General features: G+C 40.0%; 1 pseudogene; it reads right to left on the bottom strand.

The window, feature by feature from the left end:
* Positions 1–869: 869 nt before the first annotated feature.
* On the bottom strand, positions 870–1,632 carry LOC143882974 (F-box/kelch-repeat protein At1g67480 pseudogene; annotated as a pseudogene).
* Positions 1,633–10,071: the final 8,439 nt, after the last annotated feature.

Below are 10,071 nucleotides of genomic sequence, written 5' to 3'. Positions count from 1 at the left end.
AAAGAAGGAAAAAGAAAACAGGGGGTACTACCGTGACAAGGTATGTCCCTCTAAATATGGGCTTGGGCTAGCGCCTTCATCGCCCTTGGCAATGAATGGGTTTGTACAATCTAAGATACCTGAAAGGAGGAGAGGTCTCTACCTAAAGAAAGATTGAATAAGAGGGAAAATGGTACTACCACGACCGGGTAAGTCCCTCCAATGATGGGCTTGGGCTAACGCCTTCATCGCCCTTGCAATGATAGGAGGATGCAAAGAACAAAAGAAATACACAATTTAATAAGAACATGATCGTGCTAACATATCCTGTGAGTAAACTGACATGAAACTAAAATCTCAACTATCTAGGAAATTTTAATTCACACCATTTATGAAGGACCATAAAATCATACATTCACAGTTTAATGACAATGAGATCAGCAGAATGAACATTTCCTCTACTTCCCAATGTAAAAAATACATTTTGGATTTCAAAATGGGTAAGCAAATAGAGACAATATACTCATGAGTAAAATCAATCAGAGAATCAAGATTAATCAAGTCATATTAAATGTAAAAATCATTTTCAACCTCCTTATATTGGCCAAAACGTATAACAAGGATATCAAAGAAAAGCATAATCAACACCTCGACTCCAAAGTTCAAATCCATACCCTAACCATAACAAGCATAGCAAAATATCTTCAAATGATTATAGAAAACATGTAAGGCTGAACATCAAAGGCAAAATTAAACTTACCTGAATCCGGATTGTTTGGATTACCTTCGACCTTCAAATCAGAGTGTTATTCTTGTGCATTGAATTTACTCTTTCTCCTCTTTTCAAATGGCCAACGAGACTTCCAACTTCTTTTCCGATGAAGTTTCCCTCAGAAAAATCCAATTCGCTGAATTGCTAGCGAGATGCTTGTTGAAGAAGGAAATAATAATTGGAGCTCGATTGGGGTCCATTTGTTAGTGTCGGGGTCATACATCTCAGCGCTTGATAGGCTCTCACCATCAGCTCCAAACCCCCCTACTGCATACACCACACCGCCAACTTCCACACAAGAAAAATCATAGCATGCAACATTCATCTTTGCTAACATGCTCCATCTGTTGAGCCGAGAATCATATTGATAAACATCTGCTGAAACAGACCCATTACCAGCATCCACCAAATAGCCACCCATAACCAAAAGCTTCCCATCAAGAACAACCACCCCAAATGAAGCCTTCACTAGACCAGGCATTGGAGGAAGCAGCTGGGGTTCTACTCCCAAACAATCCAAAATCTCCCAATGGCTCCCCTTTCCATCTGCATCGCCAGTTAACACATAAAGCCAATCCTCAAGCCTTCCAGCCTCCTTCCTTACAGTGATGAATTCCTTGCTTTGGATAAATGACCTCCATCGCTTGCACACAGCACCTCTAACAGGGAAGTGACAGCGTGGGATGGGCGCAAGGCAGTACTTTGCTACATCATCGGGCAAACCCGGTAAAATGGGGAAATAAGTGCTAGACCGCACTTGGGACATTAATTGGGTGGTGAGTTTTGAATGTGTTTCGGGATTATTCTGGGTTGTAGTGGAGAAACACATTTCCAATTTGGTGAACTGCCTCTGAACTCTCATAAGCACGGGAATTTCTAAATGAAGCTACAACATAAATCAAAAGTAATGTATAGTGTGCCCATACTCCATCAGACCTGCTCCTACGGATATACGGTTATTGAAAACATAAATCGAAACTGCTGAACAGCAGCGAAGGCACATGGCTTATCATAGGAATTCATGGTAACCATCACCTATAGGAATTTTATGAGACCCGGGCTTGAAACAGGACGTAGAACGCACAATTTGAGCCACCAATATCAATGATTTTATGGGTTTGATTCGATCCATTTCAAATCTCATTCCACAGCTGCTTCTACAAGAGTAGTACTTTTTCCATATCAATATGTAGACAGTGAAATCAAGTCTTATGCTATACAAACTGTTCTTTCCCTCACGCATTGCCCCAATATCAGTCTAGGTCATAAAACTTTGACAAGGTATACCCCCCTGTAACTTCCATCTTCCCAATGTTTACAATCAGTTCAGCTGTGCTGTTAGCATCTGGCGAAGGCCATGAACGACGAGTAATTAACCGTAATACATGTTTGGAAGGATTACCGGAATTCCGCTCAACACCAAGATATCACCAGATCTGGTGACATTAATTAAAACCCCTTGGAAAGAGTCTGTAATTCTGTTTCATTGTTCAAAAGATACAGATCTGTCCATGTAAGCCTTTATGTCACCGAATGTCTTTGCAGCAGTAAACCACCATTCGCCATCAATTTGCCTAACACTTGGTGGCTCTCGAAGTGCTGGACGTGGCACAGAGACTACAACATTTTGTAGGTTAAACATCCCGGAAGCTTCATATTCAATGTTTACCTATGTCTCACTTCCGGAAACAGAGGGTCAGCAGTTGATGGTCAATGGCACAATAGACTCATCTGTGCTCCGTATATTTGAAAGAGAATGAAGATAGAATGCCTTGTGCTGCATTGTTGAATATTAGAAACATCGTAGCCCTTGAGTGGCCTTGCAAGATATCAAAGCTGCCAGGGCCTTTGAAAATGGCCATGACAACAATGCCAAGAAAGTTGAATATAGCACCGTAGCCATACAGAAATAAGTTCTGAAGGTAGATGCTTGTCTCAAATTGGCTCTTCGGAGCATATTCATTGAAAACTGAGGCCAAAGCTGGCACAGTAACAAAAACCATTGTATATATGTATGCACCAGTTGCAACTGGAAGTCCCAAAGCAGTAGTACCCTCAGGTAGTGACCGAAGCTGATTCATGCTAATCCCAATAAGCAACAGAGCAAGAGCCTCCCACTTGATTTTGTAGTCAGGATAATCACCAACAGCTTTAAGAAGGCAAGGACTAGTAAGCTTTGCAATCCAACAAGTTGCAGCAACCATCCCACAATGTGCATAGCCCAAAATCAAATTGCTGACACCACCTTCATGTAAAAGTAAATGATGGAAGGGAACAACTGCATCGGTTGCTGCCGTCAGTGTGTCCTTAATGCTGTGTGTGCCCCGAATCAATAAAAGAATACATTTTGAACGTCGATCACATAATATCGTGAAAGCAGGCTTCAGAAGCCCTGCCTTTGGTTCTTGAAGAAGAACATCTTCTTGGGAAAATCCAGCAGGAAATGGCTTCTTGGAGAACAGAATGCAAAGGGTCAACAACCTTAAATGATGATTCAACTAGACAATAATTTCAGCGCCTTGAAGTTGTACACAACTACTTCCAGCATATACACTTGCAACTAAGGTTACCCTGCCTCCGCATGAGATAATTGATACCGAAAGCCAAGTCACCAATCGGCCACTTACCTAGGGTTTCAGAATAATTAAACCGGAGAGTCTTCGACAACGTAGCCATAGATTCCAACCACGTTGCCTGAGCCTGTGCCGGTCTCCGGCCGATCTTCCTCCTCCCCGACCGACTCAATTTCGAAAAATCCCCTTCCCTCTCATCCTCTCCATCTTTCATCAATAATTTCTTATTCAAAACATAATACAGAAGCATCGCGGCACCAGCAGCAGTAGCCATGGTAGTTGTTGCCATCGAGAAACCCAAAATCTCCGATCTATCTCGATATCTCATAAAAAAAAAAAACCTAGAATCAGAGATCTTGAGAGGGAGAAGCATATGCGTAAGATAGAAGGCAGGAATAAGATCCATTTCCTGTAAAATTGACGGGAAATGGGAAATTTTCTGAGATTTGAGGATTCGGAAAACCTCTCTCTGGAATTTCTTTTTACAAAATGAGATCTCCTCTCCGATCTCCAACTCTTTTCTCAGATCGTAAATCTCTCTCGGAGTCTAAAGGAATGGCTGGAGCTAAAGCCGGAGAAGATGATCGGAAGAGGGAATCTCTCTCTCTCTCTCTCTGTGTGTAGATCCGATTTCTAAGAAAGAGAGAAGAGCCGAGCTTTGACGGAGGTTGGCCGGAGCTAGGGTGCTGCCGGAGATGAGGAAGGTGTGCGGCTGGCCGGAGAAAATGGAGATGGTTGCCGCGGCTCTCTCCCTCTCTGCAAAAATTCTTCTCGATCCCCTTTTTTTAGAAAATGAAAATCCCTCCCTCTTCAACAAACCTCACTCGATGGGTTTTATGAATGGGAAATGATAAATTTACACCCCCATTGTTGCTTTGGACAACCCCACATAGTGAAATATATGACCATTCTGTTAGACTATAAGATGGTGGTCCAGGTTGAAAGAGACCCAGGGAAAAACTATATACTTGCTTCTCCTTTCACTCTTACGGAGAGCCCTCTCTAAAAAAAAATGACATACTTAACTCCCTTTCTTCCTATGGACAGCCACTTTCTACCAAAATAAATGATATATTTTTGCCCCCATTTCTTCCTAGCCAACCCCTTTTGGACGCATTTATGACTACTCTTTTCAACCAAGGGGTGGCTCGGATGGGAAAAGGGATGGGATAAATTCTCTTTTCTTCTTCCTTACTGAATTGATATGGGCACATCTTGCAGAAATTTTGAGATCGGGGTTCGAAATTTTATTCGATTTTGAGGACTAGGGTCCGGTCAAAATGGGGTGTCTACAGGGGAGCATGAGCCAAAGATTGAAAATCTTTTGTGCTATGCATGTTTATCATGATGAGCTAAACTATGGCTATCATTTTATCATGACAAACCGACACTTGGAGAGTAAGTGTCATTGTAGCCCAAGGGTTGAGTCTAACATGTCATCTTTTGGAAAATATATCCAAAAACCTTTGGAGTCTATGCAAGGACATCCCTTTGGATTCATGCATTGCATGATTCATTTTCAAAGGGGGAGCTTAAAGGTAAATTTGTCCTAAGTTACTTATCATATGATTCTTAATGTGGTTATCACCTCACATATGATAAGTTCACCCATTTGGAGCATGATTGCTCCATATGGGGTGTTCGGGCTTGTCTTGTGCTTTTATTTGTGTTTTAGAGTTTAAGACAAGAAGCCCATAGCCTAGGTTTTAGTGACATATTCTTCTAGGCTTTTTGACTTATCTTGGATGGTCTAATATGATATCATCTATTCTAAGAATAAGTTTTGATGGCCAAGTATTCCATTGTCATATCTTTGGCCTATTATGTCATGTCATGCCTTAAATCTTAGGTTTATCTAAGGTCAATAACAAATACTAAGGGGGAGAGCTAATTGTTGCTATCTTTATGTTTATATGGAACATTGTAAGATGCTTACACTATCCATTCAAGCATTTTCCCACTAATTATGCTAAAAATTGCATATCATTAGATTTTTTTTTTTAAAAAGAAAAAAGGGGGCTTATCATGCTAAACTTTAAACTTGTTTGTTTTCTTTTATGATAAGTAAAATATAAGCTTTAACTTGCTAATCTATTATTATATTACGGGTCATAGGGTAGAATTATATTGGATTTATATATATACTAAGATATACCCTAAGAATGTGTACTAAAATTAGAATGTCTCTTTATTTTTCTAACATAGGCTTGATTTATCTTAGTCGATTCGTTTCCTATGTTGATATGCTCTTATCATGCCAATATACTTTGGATTATACTTTGATTTTAATTGGTAACTCATGATAAGTTGTTAGGGGGAGCATCATATTCTCATTGAATATCTTTTATGCTTTATGTAATTGTGCTTAAACGCTTAATCCTTCCTTTTTGCTAATGCCCAAAGGGAGAGAATTTGTATAATTGATTAGATCCATTATCATATGCATTCTTGTATTATAACTTGTTAAATATAACTCATGCATATGTTGAGGGAGAGTAGTAATGATTAAATTGTCTATCTAATCCTCATAAGAGGTTCCTCCCCCCTATCTAATCAATTTGGTTTGTCATCATCAAAAAGGGGGAGATTGTAAGCCCAAGGGTTCCCCATGGGTTCATTCAATCACCTTGTTTTGATGATTAACAAACGGAAATTGATTAGTCGTTTACGGACTCATCATCTGCCTTGAGTGTTGTGCTTTAGACAGGTCCTACACAAGTCAAATCATACTAGCACATACCTTGTTGGCCTATGCTTGAAGATGAACCAACCAATGGACAAAGGAGCTAGAGCATTCTTGGACAACTCACACATTGGAGGATCCACCAAGGAGAAGCTCAACATCATCCATATCAAGCATTGAACATACAAAGAAGTTCATGAAGGCCAAAGCTGGAGGATCAAGAACCTAATGCAAAGGACCAAGGAGCTTGTACCACAACTTGAAGATGTCAAGCATGGAAGCTCAACCATAGAAGATCACAGCTCAAAAGAAGAGTTCAAGAGAGTGATAGAAATAGTAGAATGTATTCCTCTCTCTCTTGCATATTTTCTTGTCAAGGCACATTGTTTAAACCCCTAAAAATATGTTTTTCAAAGAGACTAATACACCCTTTAAGGACTTAAATGGATAAGTGAATGGCCATGGTGGTGTACCAACATGTTGGGACCCATATGGCATTTAACACGAGAATGAACAAAACAAAGTTCCGAAGCAACAACCTGGACCAGCAACTAAAACTTATCAACACTTGTTTAAGACATTTTCAAATATTTTTGAAAATATTTTTAACAGATCGCTCTCATTTTTCTCATATCCGTAGAGTATAGGAACATCGAAATCCGATAAGAAACGAAGGATATATGAATTTTTCAAATGAGACACTGTTTACTGGAAATCCAGTCTCGGAACTCCGAGCACATTCTCGGAGCTCCGAGAAATGATCCAGGTTCTAAAAATAAAAGCTCTGTTTGAATTCTCAGAACTCCAAGAATTTGCTCTGAACTCCGAGAAATGTTTTTCTTCAAAAAAATATACACAACGGCTAGTTGAATTTTTGACTCAGTTTCGACTGTTTTACCCCCCAAACGGTCACATGGAGTTGGGACTTTATATATACCCATTCAAGGGTCCAAAACACATGAGGAACATTGTCCAACTCTAATAAACCCTAGAAATCCATTTGTGAATCTTTTTTGGGTTAATCTCTCACCAATCCTTCATTGTGCCTTGACTTTGGGAAAATCCACTTGAGATTGGTTAGGTTTAAACTTGTTTATCTTTGAGAGCATCCTTGGAGCTACAACTTGTAATCAAGCCTAGTAAGAGGCTACTACTTCTTCTTCTTTATTCAATCGGTGGCAAGGGCATCCGTTGTTTTTAATTCCCTTGGGTGAAGCACTTAGAACTCGGCGGAGAAGGAGAGTCATGGTAAAGGTGGAAGGGCATCCTCATTTAATTCCCTTGGAGTGTAAAAGCCTTGGAGCCGGGCGTCGTGGAGGTCTCAATAGTGGAAATCCTCAAGTGCGACCTTGAGTAGAGTGGAGTAGGCCGTTGGCCGAACCACTATAAATCCTTGTGTCGCTTGCGTTGGTATTTCTCGATTTCTCGCTTCCTCTATCACTATCTTATTTGTGCTTGTCTTATTATTTAGAATTGAGTGAGTTAGCATTGCCATCCAACGTGAATATCTTTACATTGCTAATTAGCCCACTAAATCTCCTAATTAAGTTGGTTGTTTAAACAAGGGTTTTTAAGCTTATATACATTTGTGGAAATTGGTTAAGCTTAACTAATTCAACTTAATTAACCAAGGGATAAAACTAGGGTGAAATTAGTAAAAGTTTTCAAAAGGTAAAAGTTTTATAAACATCCTATTCACCCCCCTCTAGGTTGCCAAACCAAGTCTCTACTTGGATTTCACGTAGCTAGAATGCTTAGATGCCTATATGAGTGATTTGATATTTTATGAGATTTGATGAGATTTAGTTTAAGTTGAATTTGATTAATTGATTCGACATAAAATGACCTGTGCTATATGAACCTAGATCTAATGCAATGGACCTAAGTTGCATTTTCAGTATATTTGTGAAGTTTGGGCTCTAAGATTCTATTGGGGAACCTAGGGTACAACCTCTAAGTTTAGAACCTAAAGCATTTTTAGAATTTATGATATTGGATTGTGATTTTCCAATTAGGTGAAAGTTCTTAGGTTATTTAAGGCTTTCAAATTCCAAAGAGTTCCAAATTCAAACAAAATAACTAAACATGCAATTTCTGCCAAAGACAAGTAACATGCCATTTTTAAGTGATAAAACATGCAAAGAAACTAAACATGGGAAGCAAAGTAACTAATCATGCAAAATGACCAAATGACTAAACATGCAATCAATGATTTGAGAATGGGAGAAGGGATAGAAAGAGGGATGAAAAAGATGAAGAAGGGTGTGAGGGAACGGGAAGGATGGAGAAAGGTGCGGCTGAACTTGGTTTTGCCAAGTTGCCTACGTACCCCGTCGTGGGGATCAAGCCACATGTAGTTTCGATGGGGTGGTTGAGATTAAGAATTGGAATTGGGATTTGGATTAGCTTTAGAAGCTAAAATTGGGAATTGGAGACTTGGATAGGGAATTTGAATTGAAAGCATGGATTGAGTCACAAGGACTTCATTTTGGGAATTTGAAAGAGGTGGACTTGCGAGATTTGGCCAAATAGATTCAGACATAGGGATGCAACTTGGTTGGGGTCTAGGCGAATGACTCAGGATGGGTTCGGGTTCAACTCGGGTTAGATTCCGGTTGGACTCGGGTTGCGGTTTAGGTCGTAGTTGGGCTCAGGTTGCAGTTTGGGTTCAAGTCAAACTCGGATTGCGGTTAGGGTACGAGTCGGGGTTCGGGGTTCAACTCGAGTTGGGGGTTTAGACTAGGATGAGTCACATAAGCCGATGGACAATAGGTTCTTGGATTTGGTTGGGTACGGTTCATTGGCAGAGTGCGCCATGGTTTGAGTGCAAGTACTGTTCCATTAATATATTGTTTATGAGGTCCATTGCATAGCGAGTGGGTCAGATGGGTTATGGGTTCATGGGATGGCATAGGATAAGTAGGCTAATGGGCACGGGTTGGGTTCACGGACTAATGGATGTAGGTAGCATGTTATGGGTGACATGAATGGGGTCCATAAGGAGGTTGAATGTGCCTAATGAGTAGATATATGAAATTTCAAGGGTGGTCTCGAATTGGCAACAAATGAGGAGTGGAAAAATTAGGTTGCTAACAAGTTTTAACCTTTCTACAAACTCAAACCCAATTTTTAAGATTAAGAGATCAAGATGAAATTTAAGCACACAAGTTAAATCTTAAGGTGCAATGCAAATGTAAAGCAAGAGATTAAGAGAGAGTGCACCCGAGATATAAAGTGGTTCGGTCCTCCAAACGCGAGGCCTACTCCACTCCACCAACCAAACCCGTTGATGGCTTCACTATTCGATCTTCTTAACTTCGGCGAAGATCAATGCCGATTACAATTCCAACTGCCTTTAACCTTGGTGGCGATCTTCACCACGGAGAGTGGGCTCTGCTTCTCCGAACACTCGTCCAATACAAGTTCTTGATAAGAAAGAAAGAACAAAAAACAATCCCTCACAAGGGTTTACAAATTGTAGAAGATGTACAAATTGAGCCTAGTGATCCAAATCCAAAATCAAGAGGATGAGAGGGATAAACAAGCTTTGATTCACTCTTTGGATGTTCAAGAAGAGTTTTAGAGTGTTAGGATTGATAATTGGGAAGATTAGAATACCCATATATATAGGAAAACCCAATATGACCGTTTGAGGGGCATTGTCGTAAATCTGGCAAAGTTCCCAACGGTCAAATTTCTTCCCGTTATAGTGTTCTCAGAGTTCCGAGAATTGATCTTGGAGTTCAGGGAATACAAACAGAAGTTGGAAATTTTCTACTGGACCAAATCTCGGAGCTCCGAGAATTCTCTCGGAGTTCCGAGAAGCCTATCAGCAGCAGATTTTCAATTCTGTTTCTGGGCTTCCAACTTTACACCAAGTTAGGATTGTAAATGAGGGTTCCAAAGTGTTGGAACACGACAAGGACAATCACATAAATATTTTAGGGTGTGTGATTATTTACTTAATTTATGCCTTTCAAAATCCTAAACTAGGATTGGATCTTATACAATCTAAAATGATTTTGATCTTCAATGGTGATTCTCCAAGTTTTCAATCGTCTTGG

This window comes from Tasmannia lanceolata, unplaced genomic scaffold (assembly GCF_043159265.1).
Source record: "Tasmannia lanceolata isolate RefF3 unplaced genomic scaffold, GAP_Taslan_0.1 ptg000008l, whole genome shotgun sequence".
Taxonomy (NCBI): Eukaryota; Viridiplantae; Streptophyta; class Magnoliopsida; order Canellales; family Winteraceae; genus Tasmannia; species Tasmannia lanceolata.
This window is presented reverse-complemented; position numbering and strand designations above follow the sequence as displayed.